Raw genomic sequence first — 16,459 nt, 5'->3', positions numbered from 1 at the left:
CCAAAGTGACATTACTCCTTATGATCAGTATACTGGGAAGAGGTCATAGCTTGCTGGCATTGAACCTCTAAACTCTAGAGGGTGATTGAGGTCTCTTTCTTCTTGGTCACACATGAAGTATAACCTCTGCCTAATGATTAGTAACTGGGAGAAATTGGAGCCCCATATCCCTTGACTGTATTTTCTGGAATTTAGCCTCAGTAACATGGAGCTTGGGGTTACGAGAAATGCTAGTGACTTGCCCGTCCACTGTGAGCTTGGCAGAGAGAGGGAGAACCATCTTCTTGGTTACATCTACCAAGATTGGAGCTTTCATCATGCTGACTGGGGCCAGGGAAAGATGGAGCAGGAAAAGGCTCAAATGTAATAGATTTTTACTGTTCATACTCAGATACAGTACATTTTCTTGATTATGTGTTTCTTAACTTTCTTTGTGCCCTTGGGATAATGTTTGGAGCACCTAATTTTTTTTAATATCATTTTCATCAATTATGATTGTTTCTTTAGAGAGCTGGTCCATAGAAAACCTCATACTACCAATCTGGAAGTGATCAATAACAATTATTTTAAATTCCCTCCAAAATTTATGCTTAACCAGACAGACCTAGAAAATAAAAACATCAAAAAAAAAAAAAAAAGAAAAGAAAAACATCAAAAACTTCTGTCTTTAATATATGTGCTTCTATAATTTTAGCATATGCCATATTGACTATCTATTCTGGTTGTATCAGTGACCATGCCAGGATGGTTTGTCTTTAGCCAACACTGGATGACAACTTTACCATATAAAATCAAGTAAAAATCATTTAATCAACTAAGTAGTCAAAGAAACAAATATTAATGGATCTTAGGGCATATCCAAATTTCCTGTAGAATAGGGGCATTTATTCATTTATTCATTCTACAACCTAGATTGAGTGTTGGTTGGTAAGAATTATCCAGAGGAAGCTTGGGATTTTGTGGGAGGAGTGGGGAAGAACAAAAGATCATGACTCTCCAGAGAGAAAGCAAGAGGGAGTAACAGGTCTAAGAGAGCATATGGACTTAAGGAATAACTAGAAGTTTCCTACGACTGGATTGTAAACTGAGAGGCAAAATATAATGAGATATTTGACTATAGATTTAGGAATGGCTAGAGGAAGAGAGAAATTTGTCAGGCTTTACAGTTTCAATTAAGCAAAAAGTAGTATTGTGCCTCACTTATGAGAAGAGTTAGATTGCAGTACATAAAAACAAACAAACAAACAAAAAAAAAACAAACAAAAAAAACACCTCCTTTGGGTCACCCTTCTGTTTTATTTGAATTGAATTCTGTTTTTCAAGAAACATTATTGGTCAGGACTTGTATGAAGTACAACATAGTATTACTGAGAGTGTTAAAAATATCTGAAGCAGAGCTGGAGGGCATGAATAAATCCCAGGGTGTCATTATTCCCCTGGCGTCATAAAAACAGGTGAATTATTACTAAAGCATGGAGAACTTGGCATCTAAATCATAGATGAAACTGCATAACTGGAACCTATCAAAGAAATGACATTGTCAAAATAGCTACAGCTCTATTATGCTGTCCACTTTCGCCAGGTCACACACACAATTGGATTAGTAACAGCTCTAAGCTAGCAGAGTTAAAACTGGATAGGACCAGAACAGATTCATAAGGCTTTGGGTCTTTGGAATATGACAGCAAACCACCCTGGGGACAAGAGGATCTCCACAGTTTATATTCCACTGGGCTGTTTATTGTCAGACGAAAGGGGGATTCTGAAAATTGTTTATTCATGTTTAATTTGGGGAATTGTTCCCTCGGCCCTTAACTCTCACAGTTGCATTTACATAATTACAATTACAACATAGTTATTTCTGATAATTTTAAGCAAGTGAAAGATGTTTTTCCCCAGTGCCCATGTCTAGCACATAATTGGGCCTCAGTAGATGCACCTTGACTTGTTTAGAACTGAAGGATGGAAGTGAAACACAGTTCTTCTCGTGGTCTTTCTTTTAAGTGGAACTTGGCACAGTTTCTGTCACATAAAAGGACCCAACAATGATTACTTTTTAATCATATCAAAGCCCTTTGACTTTTGGTTCCCGTTCTGTAGCAGATACATTCCTTAAAAGAGTAAACTTCTAATGAATATAGAATATCCTAGTCATTTTTTTCTGTCCCTCATCTGCTTGGAGTAGGTAGTTCACATCTAGAAACTAGGGTGACAGCCTTCATTCTTGCTGCCCAAGATAAATTTATGTTTCTTAGTAAAGAGAAAGGTGAAATGATTCTTTTAGAAACAACTGTGAATCGTGGAAGGTCTGAAATTCCTTTTTATAGTATGAAATAGTGGGGATATAATCAAATTAGTGAAGATTAGGTAAAATGGTCCCTGTGTATAGAAAAGAAAAGCAATTTCTATAGGAGTTATTTTAGACTTATAAATATTTTAAAGCTTTTAAAATGTATCTTTTACTATAAAAATAATTTTAGAGTATTTAGAAAGTTAAATTAAGAACAAAATTAAATATATATATTTATCAGTCTCTATTAACTTGAGATACTTAACAATCTTTATTCTATATTTTTTAATGAGATCATATCTTTTCTCCCCCTTAACATTATTTATATGTTTTCACATTATTTAATAATCTAAAAATATTTTTTTTATAGTTTCAAGTTTTTACTTAAATTCCAGTTGGTTTGGGCACCGGGGTAGCTCAGTGGTTGAGCTTCTGCCTTCAGCTCAGGGTGTGATCCGGGGTCCTGGGATTGAGTCCCACATCCAGCTCTCCACAGGGAGCCTGCTTCTCCCTCTGCCTGTGTCTCTGCCTCTCTCCGTGTCTCTCATGAATAAATAAACACAATCTTTAAAAAATAAATAAACACATTACTGTTGGTTAACATACAGTGTAATATTAGTTTCAAGTGTAGGATTTAATGATTCATCACTTACATACAACACCCAGTGCTCATCACAAGTGCTCCCCTTAATCCTCATCACCCATTCCTCCCTACCGCCCTGTAGCCATCAGTTTGTTCTCTATAGTTAAGAGTCTTTTTTAATGGTTTGTCTCTTTTTTCCTCTATGTTCATCTGTTCTATTTCTTAGACTCCACATATGAGTGAAATCATGTATTATTTGTCTTTCTCTGACTGACTTATATCACTTAGCATAATACTTTCTAGCTCCATCTGTGTCATTGCAAATGACAAGATTTTAGTCTTTTTGATGGCTAAGTAATATTCTATTTTATACACACACACACATACACACACACACACACACACACACACACACTTCTTTATCCATTCATCATTTGTTAGACATTTGGGCTCATTCCATAATTTTGCTATTGTTGGTAATGCTGCTATAAACATCAAGGTGCACATATCCATTTGCATCTGTATTTTTGTGTCCTTTGAATAAACACCTAGCAGTGTAGTTGCTGAGTCATAGGGAAGCTCTATTTTTACATTTTTGAGGAAGTTCCATACTGTTCTCCAGACTGCTCCAGTTTGCAGTCCCACCAACAGTGCAAGTGCTTCCCTTTTTCTCCATCCTTATCAACATCTGTTGTTTCCTGTGTTGTAAATGTTAGCCTTTCTAACAGGCATGAGGTAATTCTCATTATAGTTTTGATTTGTATGTCTCTGAAGATGAGTGATGCCGATCACCTTTTCATGTGCCTGCTAGACATCTGTATATTCATGTCTTCTGCCCTTTTTTTAAACTGGATTATTTGTTTTTAGGGTATTGAGTTTTATAAGTTCTATATAGATTTTAGATATAACCCTTTATCAGATATGTCATTTGTAAATATCTTCTCCCATTCCAAAGTTTGCCTTTTAGTTTTACTGATTATTTCCTTTGCTGTGCAGAAGTTTTTATCTTGGTGAAATACCATGAGTTTGTTTTTGCTTGTTTCCCTTGCCTCAGGAGATGTATCCAGTAAGAAGTTCCTATGACCACTGTCAGAGAGCAGAGAGGTTACTGCTAGCTTTCACCTCTAGGATTTTGATGGTTTCCTGTCTCACATTTAGGTCTTTCATTCATTTTGTGTCTGCTGTGAGAAAGTGGTCTAGGTTCAGTCTTCTGCATATTGCTGTCCAGTTTTCCCAACATCATTTGTTGAAGAGACTGTCTTTTTTCTATTGGATTTTCTTTCCTGCTTTGTCAGAGATTAGTTGACCACATAGTTGTGGGTCCATTTCTGGGTTTTCCATCTGTTCCACTGATCTGTGTGTCTGTTTCTGTGACAGCACCATGCTGTCTTGATCCCTACAGCTTTGTAATATAATCTTTTTTTAATTTAAATTCAATTTGCCAAAACATAGCATAACTTAAAGATATTTTATTTGTTCTCAGTTTGTTAGACATTTAGATTGTTTCTGTTTATCTCTGCACTGAATACTAGTGTAATAATCTTTATGCATCCTTATTTATTTGCCTTTTTATTGTAACGACCTATGACACAACTAGAAACAATTATGCAATCACAAGATCTGAAGTAAATGAAGGATTTCAGGTACTCAGAACCCCTAATACCTTATATTATGAATTTTGATTTCTTTTTTCCTACTGAGCCTAGTCAAGACTCCAAAATACCATATTTTCCCAATATATTTATATACTTGTTCAAGATAAGTCCTACAGTTGGAAATCTTTTTGTTCAAAAACTTCAGTTTTAGCAAATTCAATTTCACCTTTTAAATCCTTACTTGCTGCAATTACTAGACAGTCTAATATATTAGTATGATTTTTTTGTACTATGTGCTTATTCGATCTTACATTTTTAATATTTTCTATTCCATGAATGCCTTGCTGTTCTTCCAGACTAGCTTTCTTTTTCACTTCAATTGTATGTTGTTCATGAGCTTTCAATATACCTTCTTGCTGGTAGAATTAAATACCAGCTCTTGGAGTGCCTGTGTGGCTCAGCAGGTGAAGCATCTGCCTTCAGCTCAAGTCATGATGCCAGGATCCTGGGATTGAGGATCCTGGGATTGAGCCTGCTCCTCCTCTTCCTCACCTCAACCCCTCCCCCACCCCATTCATGCTCCCTTTCTCTGTCAAATAAATAAATAAAATCTTTAAAAAAAATACCAACTATTAGTCTCCATATTTGAGCTATTTGTAGAGAAAGTGGTTTTTGTTTTTATTATAATGTTTTTAGGAAGTTAAACAGAGGTAAGTACAGGTGAAGAATAGTGAAGTGTTTCCGGCATTTGTGGCTTTGCTTCCTTTCCATACCACAGAATGGACAATTCTTCCCATTAAAGAAAAAAATTGGATGTTTATGGCTAGCTGACAAAATGGATATTCTAACAGCAAAAACCCAATGACATGTCAGTGGTTTGGATTTCATAACATGATGAAGACTGTGTTTATTCTCAATGATCTGCATTCAAGTTAGTGCTCCAATTTCGATGTTGAATTTCCTGGACAGTTTTGGCTAGTGTCCTGACTTCATCAACGTTAGTAGTTAGTGCTTTAATCATCTAAATTTAATATGAACTTTTAAAGGAAACCACTGGTTAGTTACCTAATTTTCTTTTGCTAGCATTCACATGTGATGGTATTAGACATATTTACTACCTGTATTTTTATGCAGAGAAGAGCTATAACTAGAAGCCAGACTTTTAATCGTAGTGATTCCAATATAAATTGGAAAATGGCAGTATAATTAGGTTTAGTGGAGTGTCATAGGAGTAGAGACATTCTGTAGTAATCAAAGGTGCAGTGTCAGGAAATTAAGCAAAATCTGTGTTTCTATAGAAAAATGGAAGAGGATCCCTTGAGTTTATGGTACATTATTATAAAAGGCTTGAAGGCAAAGTTCCCTTATGTTAGACCTTATCTGCACATCAAAATGTAGTTGTTGTCATTTGCAATTCTTTATGGGCTTCAAACTGTACTACAAAGATCAGTACATCCTTTTAATGCCATCATTATTAGCTCATATCCTCTTGGATTCTTCTGTGAAGTTCTCAGGAGTCTTAGCTGTTCGGTTAGTCAATAACATACCCTAATGTTCACATGTTGCTGTATATATGCAGGATAATTAGATAAGCTTTCTGAGGCTATTTTTATCTTTTCAAAGGAGTTGAGAATGCAATAAATTTGTTCCATGCTGTTATTTATGGGGGAAACGACTCGTATTTGATGATAGTTTACTCTGATGGTATTTGGAGAAAATTGGCAAAGTTTTGACTTTTTTCTTTTTCTTCTTCTTCTTCTTTTTTTTTTTTTTTTATCAATGGGCTTCTGTTTCTGGCACTTTTCTTTTTAAAAAGCACCATGCCTGCTGCTCTACATAATAAATTCATCACACCATGATCCAGAGCCAAGTCAACTTGGGAAAAAAATAGCCTGGGATCTGTGTCTGGGCTATGCATTCTGGAAATGATGGACTTCTGAATCTTAAACCTGAAGTCTCATTATAGGAATGGTAAGAGCCATATGGCCTAAAAAGCCTAAGGAAAATGGATAGTGAAGTACATCTGGCTCTTTTAGCATCTACCACCACATTCTGGTTTGAGTCACTGTGGAAATGCCAATAGATCCTCTGGAGTAAGGAAGTGATTTGGTGTTTCAAGCTAGGTTAATAGGCTGTCATTTTAGTTTTGGATGATGTTTACAATCACTAAGTGATACCGTTTCCATTAAATTCAACATAGAAGAGTGGGTGCCAGAAACTGTGTATAGGTGCTGTGGAATGCAATTGTTTCCCTGTAGAAGTTTGTAGTATAGTGGGCAACACAGGCATAAAAGTGAATAAGTGCGATATCATGTGGTAAATGCGATCCATGAGACAGAGATGTGAACCATCATTTTCAGAGATGTCTGGAAATCAGGGTAGTACCTAGGTTGGCCTCTATGCTACTTCTCTGCAGGGAATGAGGCCTGGAGATCTGGACCATTAACTAGAACATCAGCCCCTCTGTGGGCTTGCAGTGCCTCTCAAACTCATTATGGGCCTCCAGCATCTCTTACTGGGGAAAGTTTATCAAAGGATAGTGCCTAATCCAGAGATTATCCTTCCTTTTCTCACTCACTTAGAATAAAATGTTTAAAAGAAATTAAAGTTATATTCCAAGAATATACTTGACTTTGCTTGGCATATTAGTGGTTAACCAATTGATCTTGAGGATGGATCCCCGAGATTGGTACAACAGAAAAAAATGTACCTCATATGCAAGGTACATCATGTGTTATGTTACATTTTATGTATGGTCTTTGTGATTTGTCTGTCAGACTCTCATTTAAACTTCAAATGACACCTGCTCAGGTGTTACCTATTTGTTGAAGCTTTCCTTGCCTTATTTTAAATATGAGATAAACATATCCAACTCTATTTCTACTATCTTGACATATCACATTGTATTCAGGCTTTATATCTTATTAGCTGCGTGATTATGGACAAGTAATTTAATTTCTGTTTCCTCAATTTCCTCTTTTGTAAAATAGAAATAATGACCCCTAACTTGTAACTCTGCTCTGAAGGTTAATTGAACTTTGCAGGTAGAGTCTCTGGCACAGTATCTGCACATAGTGATTTATGGTCATTATTGTGTTTGGCTCTCCTACAAGGCTTTGCACTTCTTGATGTCAGGAATGGCACCTTGCATACAGTAGTATCTCTATAAATCTTGGCTTAATTATGTCATAGTTCTTATAGATCTCAGTATCTTTAGGTAAAAATGGGGGTAAAATGTCTTATTGCTTAAACTGATCTGTCAGAGAAAGAATCTCCTTTTAACTCACGGGAATTCCTGAGCTTAGAAGATCTTTAAAGAGTGATATCAAAGTGGAAGGTGTAATGATCCTGTGTCCTTAACTGCATATTCACTTATAATTCTGGAGAAAGAGGTATTACCAGAAGAGATGGAGGCCTTGTACAATGCTCTTTCCAGAGAGAATATCCAAAGAAGTATTTCATAAAGTATGTAGACTACACAAGGATAGAAAGCACAGAAAACAGTATGTGTTAACAGATATGTTAAATGAGAAAAAAAGTTCAATTTTAAGTAAAGAATCCATTTGGATCCCATCCCTACTTCCCAGGTCATCTGAGCAACTCATTTACTTTAAGGTTCAAGATTACCATCAGGAAAGTAAGGTCGATTCTTTCTACCCTTGGGATTAGCATGAAATTAAACATATTATATATGAAAGTGCATCACACAATGCTTTCTTGAAGTTGGAGAATTTCATGTCTGTTAGAAAATTTTCCCAAAGGCAGTGGTTCTCAACTTTGACTATACTTTGGAATCTCCTTGGAAGAGATTTAAAAACCTAGAGCTGTCCTATGGCTTTGACTGGTGTTTGGTGGTTTTTTGAGTCTTCTAAAATTCTGGTTGTAACTCATATACGTAGGGATACATGCTGTCTGCCAGGACCTTTGCCTCTGCCCCTGGCATGGCCACTACTTCTGTCAACTCCCCAACTAGATATTCTATAAATTATCATGCCTGATTTTGGGGATATGCGTGCAAGTCTATGTTCTGCTTATCCCACACAGGAATCAGAACAGGGCTCACATCTCAGTCTGCCTAACTACGATGTACTGCTCTGTTTACTTAGATATAGCCTCTTCCAAGCTTGAGAAGTGTCATCCTAGAGTTCTAATAGGAAACACAACCATAATCCTCCACCAGCATTTCCTCCTGAAAAACAAATAGATTGGGATAACAGCCTGATCATCTGCTTCCCTTTCTCTGCCTTCATATCTAATCTTTCAGTTCCATCCGATGATGCAATCACCCTATGTAAAATCCTACCACCAATTTGGTGTTCATCCTGACGTACTAAAGAAGGTGGCAAAACACTGTCAACTAAATATTTGTGCCCCGTCCCCCCTCCAAATTCTCATGTTGAAGCCTATTCTTCTAATGTAATGATATTTGGAGATGCAACCTTTGGAAGGTAAGTAGATCATGAGGGCAATGCCCCCATGTCTGGGATTCATTACCTGTTGTTGTTGGTGGTGGTTTTTTAATCTGTGTTCTTCCTCAAGTTTCTTCTAAGGTATTTCTAGATACTTAATTTTTTTTAAGTTTTTTAAGCCATAAAAGAAGAATCATATGACTTGGTAAAGGTCCTAAATGTCTCCACATCACAATCACTTTAGTCATTTTTAATTCCCATTTTAAGGTTTTTAAGAATGTTTATACTTGCCATTGTCTCTGACCTCATCATGTGTTCCAAATTTCATTAAACTTTCTCCCTTCCATATATGAAGAATAATTTTCTTCCATTGATTAAGCTCACATAAATATAATGTATAAAATATTCCAAGTATATTGTAAAAAGCATATTTAAACAGATGACTTGCTATATATTAAATGTGTATTATAGTATAGATTTTAAAAGTATACTTAAAAATTGAATCTAATGAATGCCTAGTGTCCCCCTCCCCACTATTACTCTTCTTAGGGTAGCTACTGTTAATAGTTGAGCATATATTCCTCTAACTATTTTCTAATCATATACAGATAAGTGCTAAGTTTTAGAAGAAGAGGTTTAAGATCCCACCATGTTAAACATAATTTTAAAAAACCTACAACTATAATATTAACCAAATGTTGTTTCAAATAAGCCCGAATATTTTTTGATAGATCTTGAAATTAAAATATTAATTCTAAATTTGCAAAAAAGTTAATTTTGGGGACAGAGGTTACAAAAAATTGACATGCCTCCATGTGTAATTTTCTGATGGCCCAAGGTGATTCAGAGCAATCAGTGGAAGCTGGATTAGATTCATAGGTTCATGTTTATCATGATATTGAAAATGAGTATGATGCCTAATGAATAGCTAAATGGATACTGTTTCAATTAGGAAAATATTTTTGTACTTCTAATGTATTTTTCCATTCTTTTTTCTCCACCCTTTTTCTTAATTATTATTTTTTAAAGATTTTATTTATTTATTTGACAGAGAGACAGAGCACAAGCAGGCAGAGGGGCAAGCAGAGGAAGAGGGAGAAGCAGATTCCCCACTGAGCAGGGAGCCTGGTGCGGGCCTCGGTCTCAGGGCCTGGAGATCATGACCTGAGCCTAAGGCACATGCTTCCTTCCTTCAGTTCCTTTTACCTATGATGTGGAATTATTTCAGTATCTTCCTAGGGGAGCTCAATTTTGGGTGCAGTGTCTTTTACTTATGTCAGTGGTTTGTCAGTTCTTTTGGGATTTCTCACTGTTTTACATGTAATAAACAACCCCCCAAAAATGGGTGGCTTAAAGCAACCATTTATTTTTTATTTCAATATTAGAGTCAAAGAGTACAGCTCTCATGATATGTACGTACTGGGCTTGGTTGGTGTTGGCTGGGCTTATTCATGGGGTCAGGAGTCAGCTGCTTCAACTGTTGGAGGCTAGCTGGATTAACGCAGCTCTGTTACCACTGTCTCTAGGCCTGTGTCCTCCCTTATTATTCCACAGGCTAGTCTGGAAGGCGGAGTCCCAACAGCAAGAGGAGAAGTACTTAAACCTGTTGAGCAAGTTTTAAAGCTAGTGCAGATTTAAGGGTTGGGGAATAGATGCCAACTCTTGATAAGATGAGTTTCAAAAAATGGAAGGCTGGGACCCCTGGGTGGCTCAGTGGTTGAGCCTCTGCCTTTGGCTCAGGTCATGAACCTGGGGTCCTAGGATCGATTCCCACATCGGGCTCCTTGCAGGGAGCCTGCTTCTCCCTCTGCCTGTGTCTCTGCCTCTCTCTGTGTGCATCTCATGATAAATAAATAAAATGCTAAAAAAATGGAAGCCAGTATGCAATATACTATAGCATCCATCTATACTGTTCCTTGCAGTTCCTTTTATGGTTTAAAGCTGCCTTGCTTCTTGTGGAAACCAATCCTTTCCACTCCATCTGCACCATGAGCCTACCCAGGTTGACTTTCCTTTTCCTTGTTAGCTACTTAATGGTCCCCCTTTTTCAATTTTCAGATATAGTTTTCTGATTTGGAAATGCCTCTTTGTTTCATTAAAATAGAGGTTTTGCTTCTGTTTATTTCTCTTAGGTTGAGAAAGCAAAGAGAATCACCTTTGTTATCTTGAAATTGAAAGTGGGCAGCAAGTTCTCAATACTTGCTCTTACTCCATCTTTTTATTGACCTATTTTCAAAATTACTTGAGGTCGAATCGACACTGTCATTGAGAGTTTAAACTTACACTCCAAGCCCTTTCCTCCTGTTGCCATCTTTGTGTATAATGCTGAAGAACAGTATCCAAAACAAGCTGGCTGAAATAAATGATCTGGCAATTCTATGTGATAGCTTGCAGTGCTTTTCAGTCCCTTTTTTAGAGAAGTTGACATACTGCATATGTCACAGTTAGTGTAAGATTAAGCAGCTCTAACAAATGATAAATATTTATTTCATTCTTGTAATAGTCTAAGTAGAGTGTCAAAGTCGTAGGTTCCTACTGTCTTATTTCCCTGCTGTCTTGAAGGGCATTATTTTTATTTGATGGTTTAAGTTGCATCATAGAACTGCCCGTGAGCATGTAGTCGTGGGCTGCAGGGTGTTATGGGCCAGGCCTAGACACGCACACATCACGTCTGTGCATGTGTCACTGTCTAGAGCATAATCACGTGCCCCCATTAAGGTTCAGTGAGGGCTGTGGTATAGAGACTAGCTGGAAAACATGTCCCCGCAATACTTCCTTACTTAGGAGGGAGAGGTACTCCAGTTCTTGTTGCTTCAGGATAAAGCACTGTAAACTTGGTGACACGAAACAGCATTTGATTATGCTCGCAAAGTCTGTAGAACATTAAAGCAGAAAGGATAAGCTGAAGGAAAGGCCATCCTGTGGCCCACAATGTCTGAGACTTCAGGGGCTGTAGACTCAACTTCTGGGGGTGACTTGAGAGGGAGGCTGAAGCAGCTAAGGTTGGGGACCTGTTTCTAACAGGGTTTTTCAGTCCCCAGGTCTGACACCTGTGCTAGGATAGGAGGACTCTGGCTGGGATCACATGGTACTGTCTGCTCGCGTGCCTGCAAGCGACCTGTGCATCCCCCTTGAGCCCCTCACAGCATATCAGCTACATCCCAGGAGGGAGTATCCTGAGAATGGTGACCTAAGAGAACCGGGCAGGAGCCACGGGTCCCTGTCCCACCTCGTGTTAGGAGCCCTGCAGCATCCCTTCCTTTGTGTTCTGTCTGTTACCAACAAGTCAGCAGGTTAGCCCAGAGTCAGTAGGAGAGAAATAAGACTCCACCACCTGCTCCAAGGGGGTGATGGCACACTGTAGGAAAGAATATGCGATGAGACATACAGGGAATGTTGTTAGAGGGGGAAAAAAAAAACACCGCATGAAACAATAGAGTTTTGCAATGACAAGGAAGCTCAACCATAATCTGCACTGAAAGACAATGAAGCAGAAAGACAACCCAAAGCCAGTTGGAATAAGCGGCCAACGCACCAAAGGCTCTAACAGGTTGAAGCATAATCATCCTTCCTTGTAACCTACACTTCCCTTGAAAAACTCACTCCTCTCAGTTTTCCAAGCACAACGTGCACTTTTCAAGGTTTTCAACCTTTCCTCCTGCAGCCTCTCCGTTTAAAGTCATCTTCCCCGCATCATGTATGGAAATCTTTCAACAGAGACTCAAATATCATCTTAGAAAAGCCTCCCCGGCACCGATTTCCCCAGGGGCAGCTTGTCATTCCCTCTCTGATGGCCACAGGACAGGATTTCCATTTCTATTTGGCACTTGCTCTGTTTCACCTTTGTTACGATTGCGTATTTGCACTTTCTCCATCAGTCTGTATGGTCCTCCAGAGATGCATCTTACTCGTGTGCACTCTTGTTTTCTCGCAAGGCTTTGGTTACCCCAGACGGCTTTATTAATCACCTTAATGAGTTGAGATGCAAGCAGTTCTAAGTTAAACACACATAAAAAAATAAAATAAAATAAACACACATATATGTTTTACATGTTAATTCATTTAGTCGACCCGCCTCTAATTGGTGGGTGATCTCTGATCTGAGGAGCAAAAGTTAGAGGCAGACAGAATGATGCAAACTGAGGAAGATTTTGGAAAGTGGAGGGGGTTTAGCTCTTGAGATATTTTTATTTTTATTCTAAGGAGGGGAAAGGTGTATTTTCCCTCTGGTCCGATCAGTCCCGGTACAAAGGAGAGCAGTATTCTTTAAAAGCTTCCTTATTGGTCCTATTCAATCCTGACGTCTCGGTGATCAGAAAGGTCATAGCTCCTTTGCCACAACTTGAAATTTTAAAAGAATCAAATCTTCATCTTCATTAGATTCTTGTGCCTCCAGATGCTATGGTGTTTCCTTACGGTTTTGATTCTGTCTTTAGATACAATAATCTGCATCCAAGGCCAAGGCATCTGTGAATATCCCTTCCCTCTGGAACCCCACTGAGGTTTTACTCTGTCTCATGAACTAAAACCCAAATGTTCATTCTCGGCTTCGAGTTGATTTAACAGATAGTCAGTCCTCCATCACTACCTGTCAGGCTGGGGCTCCGGCTGCCTACAGTGGACCTGTCACAGCTTCTGGCTAATGGCACCCTGGAGTCAAGATGAGCCCAGATCACAGAGAAGCCATAACCTTTGTTAATTTATCTCTACCACTCTGTGGTCCCCTGAAAATAGCTGATTATTGAAATTTTCCTTCCTCTATAAGCTAGAGATAAATGCATTGATTCATCTCTCAGGGGTGTTGAGTGGTTTAACCAGGCCTATCAAGGATATAAAAAAATGTAATTCGATGCTATATTAGGTACCGTTGGCAACATATTACTAATACCATGAGTCACCACGTTCCACCACACATCTTAGTTATTCTTTGCTTTGATAATGATATTTTTTTCACGCCCACATTGCATTCAATTTTGGAATCTTCATGCCTGTTCACTACTCCTGAGCAAACAGTGATCATGTGTCATGTTTCCTTTTCTTTAGTTTATAATGACTTAGATGATTCCCCCAAAATAAAACATTTTAACTGTTATTCATCCCAGCTATGCTGTAAAATGCAGTTTTTCAACCAAACTTTTGACAAACATGAATTGCTGATTTTAGAAAATAAAATCTATAAAACTCATGCTTATAAATTTTTTACCTAAAAAGACAGATTTCTCTGGTAATGCGTGATTTATAGCATCCAATAGTTAGTTAAAAGTTGAAAATATATTCTGGGTTTTGGTAAATCTTTAAGTAGGTATTATTATTTTCTACGGATTAAAAGTTGACTTTTATCATAGCAAAGTCTGTGCTTGACTCTCCTTTTTGACTTCTGTCCTTTTCGGTTCTTCATGATTTGACTTGGGACCTGAGAAATATAGTCATGTTTTGTAGATTCTGAGAATCACATCTGAAATTAGGATGAATCTTACAATCATTGTTACTTTACAGCTGTTGATCAGATCACAGCCTTGGCATGGTGTGTTAACTTGAGCATATTTATCATTCTGTCATTACATAAGTAGAGTTTGTATATTTCTCACAAAAACTTGTTTGGAGTTTCGTTGACATTTCAAATAGCTTTCAGAAGTTTGCTATGACTCATTATGTTAACAGAGGTTATTTTATATATCAAAAGTTCCAGGGAGAGTGCCATGTGACATTAATTTCATAAGGTTGAAAGAAATTTATTTTTAGAGGAATGACCACAATTCCTAGCAAAGTAACACACAAATGCTTTAGGATACCTAAAGGGGAAAAAAATGTATGTGTACCAATGCATCTCCTTGTATTTTTAATTCAACTGAACTTTTTATTGAAATAACTTCGAATTATTTTTTGGTATACAATATAATGATTTGGTATGTGTATTTATTGCAATAAGATTATCACAAATTGAGTTAGTGCCTATTACTGTAGGTTATAATTTATTTTTGCTTGTGATGAGAACTTTTAAAATCAACTTTCTTGACCATCTTCAAATACAATACGGTATTGTTAACTGTAGTCACCATGTTGTATATTCCATCCCCAAGACTTACAACTGGAAGTTTATATATTTTGAGTGTCTTCATCCATGTTGTCCTCCCCCCAATCCCTGACTCTACCAACCACCAATCTCTTTTCTGTACCTATGGGTGTTTTTCTTGTTGTTTTTCTTGTTGAACTTGTTTGTTCTTAGATTCCACATAGAAGTGATCATATAGTATAATGCCCTTAAGTTTGTCTTTATTATCGAAAATGATAGGATTTTCTTGTTTTTTTTTTAATGGCTGAATAATATTCCATTTGTATATATGTGACAGCTTCTTTTTTTATTTATTTTATTTTTTTTTATATGACAGCTTCTTTATGCAGTCCCCTATGAATGAAAACAGGTGTTTTCATACCTTGGCTATTGTGAATAATGCTGCAGTGAACATGAAGGTGCAGATGTCTTTTTGAGACTGATTTCATTTCCCTCAGATAAATACCCAGAAGTGGAATGACTGGTCATATGAGGTTTTATTTTTAATTTTGGGGGAGCCTTGATGTTTTGTAGTTTTCCATAGCAACTACAGCAATTTACATTCTCACCAACACTGGACAAGGGTTCTCTTTTCTCCACATACTCACCAACACTTGTTATTCCTTGTGGAATTTTGTTTTGTTTTGGGGTTTCTGTTGTTTTATGATAATAGATATGAGGTGATATCTCATCATAATTTTCATTTGCATTTCCCTGATGATTAAGGATGTTAGATACCTTTTTATGTACCTTTTGATCATACATCTTCTTAGAAAAATGTTCAGATCTTCTGCCCATTTTTAATTGGATCTTTTTTATTGAGTTGTAGGAGTTCTACATGTATTGTGGATATTAAACCCTTATCAGATATATGGTTTATAAATATTTTTTCCCATTTCATAGGTTTCCTTTCATTGATGGTTTCCTATGCTGTGCAGAAGCTTTTTAGTTAGCTTCTCAGTTTTACTTGGTTTGTAAATACGCGACTCTGTGTTACATTTTGTTGTGGGATCCATGCAAAAAGACATCTACCATGTATTAAGTAAAATTTGAAGGCAGAAGAAATCAATAATCCCATGGAGCAGATGAAAAATTTCAAAGCAGCATGAGGCTGATATGATCAATTCATGCATTGTACAGGGTTGTGTTGATATGGCCTCCTATTCCACTTTGTCAGGAACTTCCTGCTGACTTTAAACAAAAACTGCTTAACTTCTAGTGACATGCAATTCAGTGAGAAGGGTAATGAAATATTATGTCATAGTTGAGTTTTTTTTTCTTAGAGGTACATAAAGTAATAACATATTAGATGGCATCTAGATTAAATGAACTATAATAATAAAATTATACTGATAAATATAGAAAAAATAAAGCAAGATTTTTATAAAGCTATTTGTAAGATACACTTTTTATTGTTTTTTTTCTAATTTCCAATAATATTATAATCTTCCATTATTGTGTGCTATCAGCTAGGCCATTGTGCTAATCACTTATAGCCATCATTTCTTTTATTTTTGTATCTGTTCAGTA

This window comes from Canis lupus, chromosome 8 (assembly GCF_048164855.1).
Source record: "Canis lupus baileyi chromosome 8, mCanLup2.hap1, whole genome shotgun sequence".
NCBI classification, from domain to species: Eukaryota; Metazoa; Chordata; class Mammalia; order Carnivora; family Canidae; genus Canis; species Canis lupus.
Note: the sequence above shows the minus strand (reverse complement) of the source record.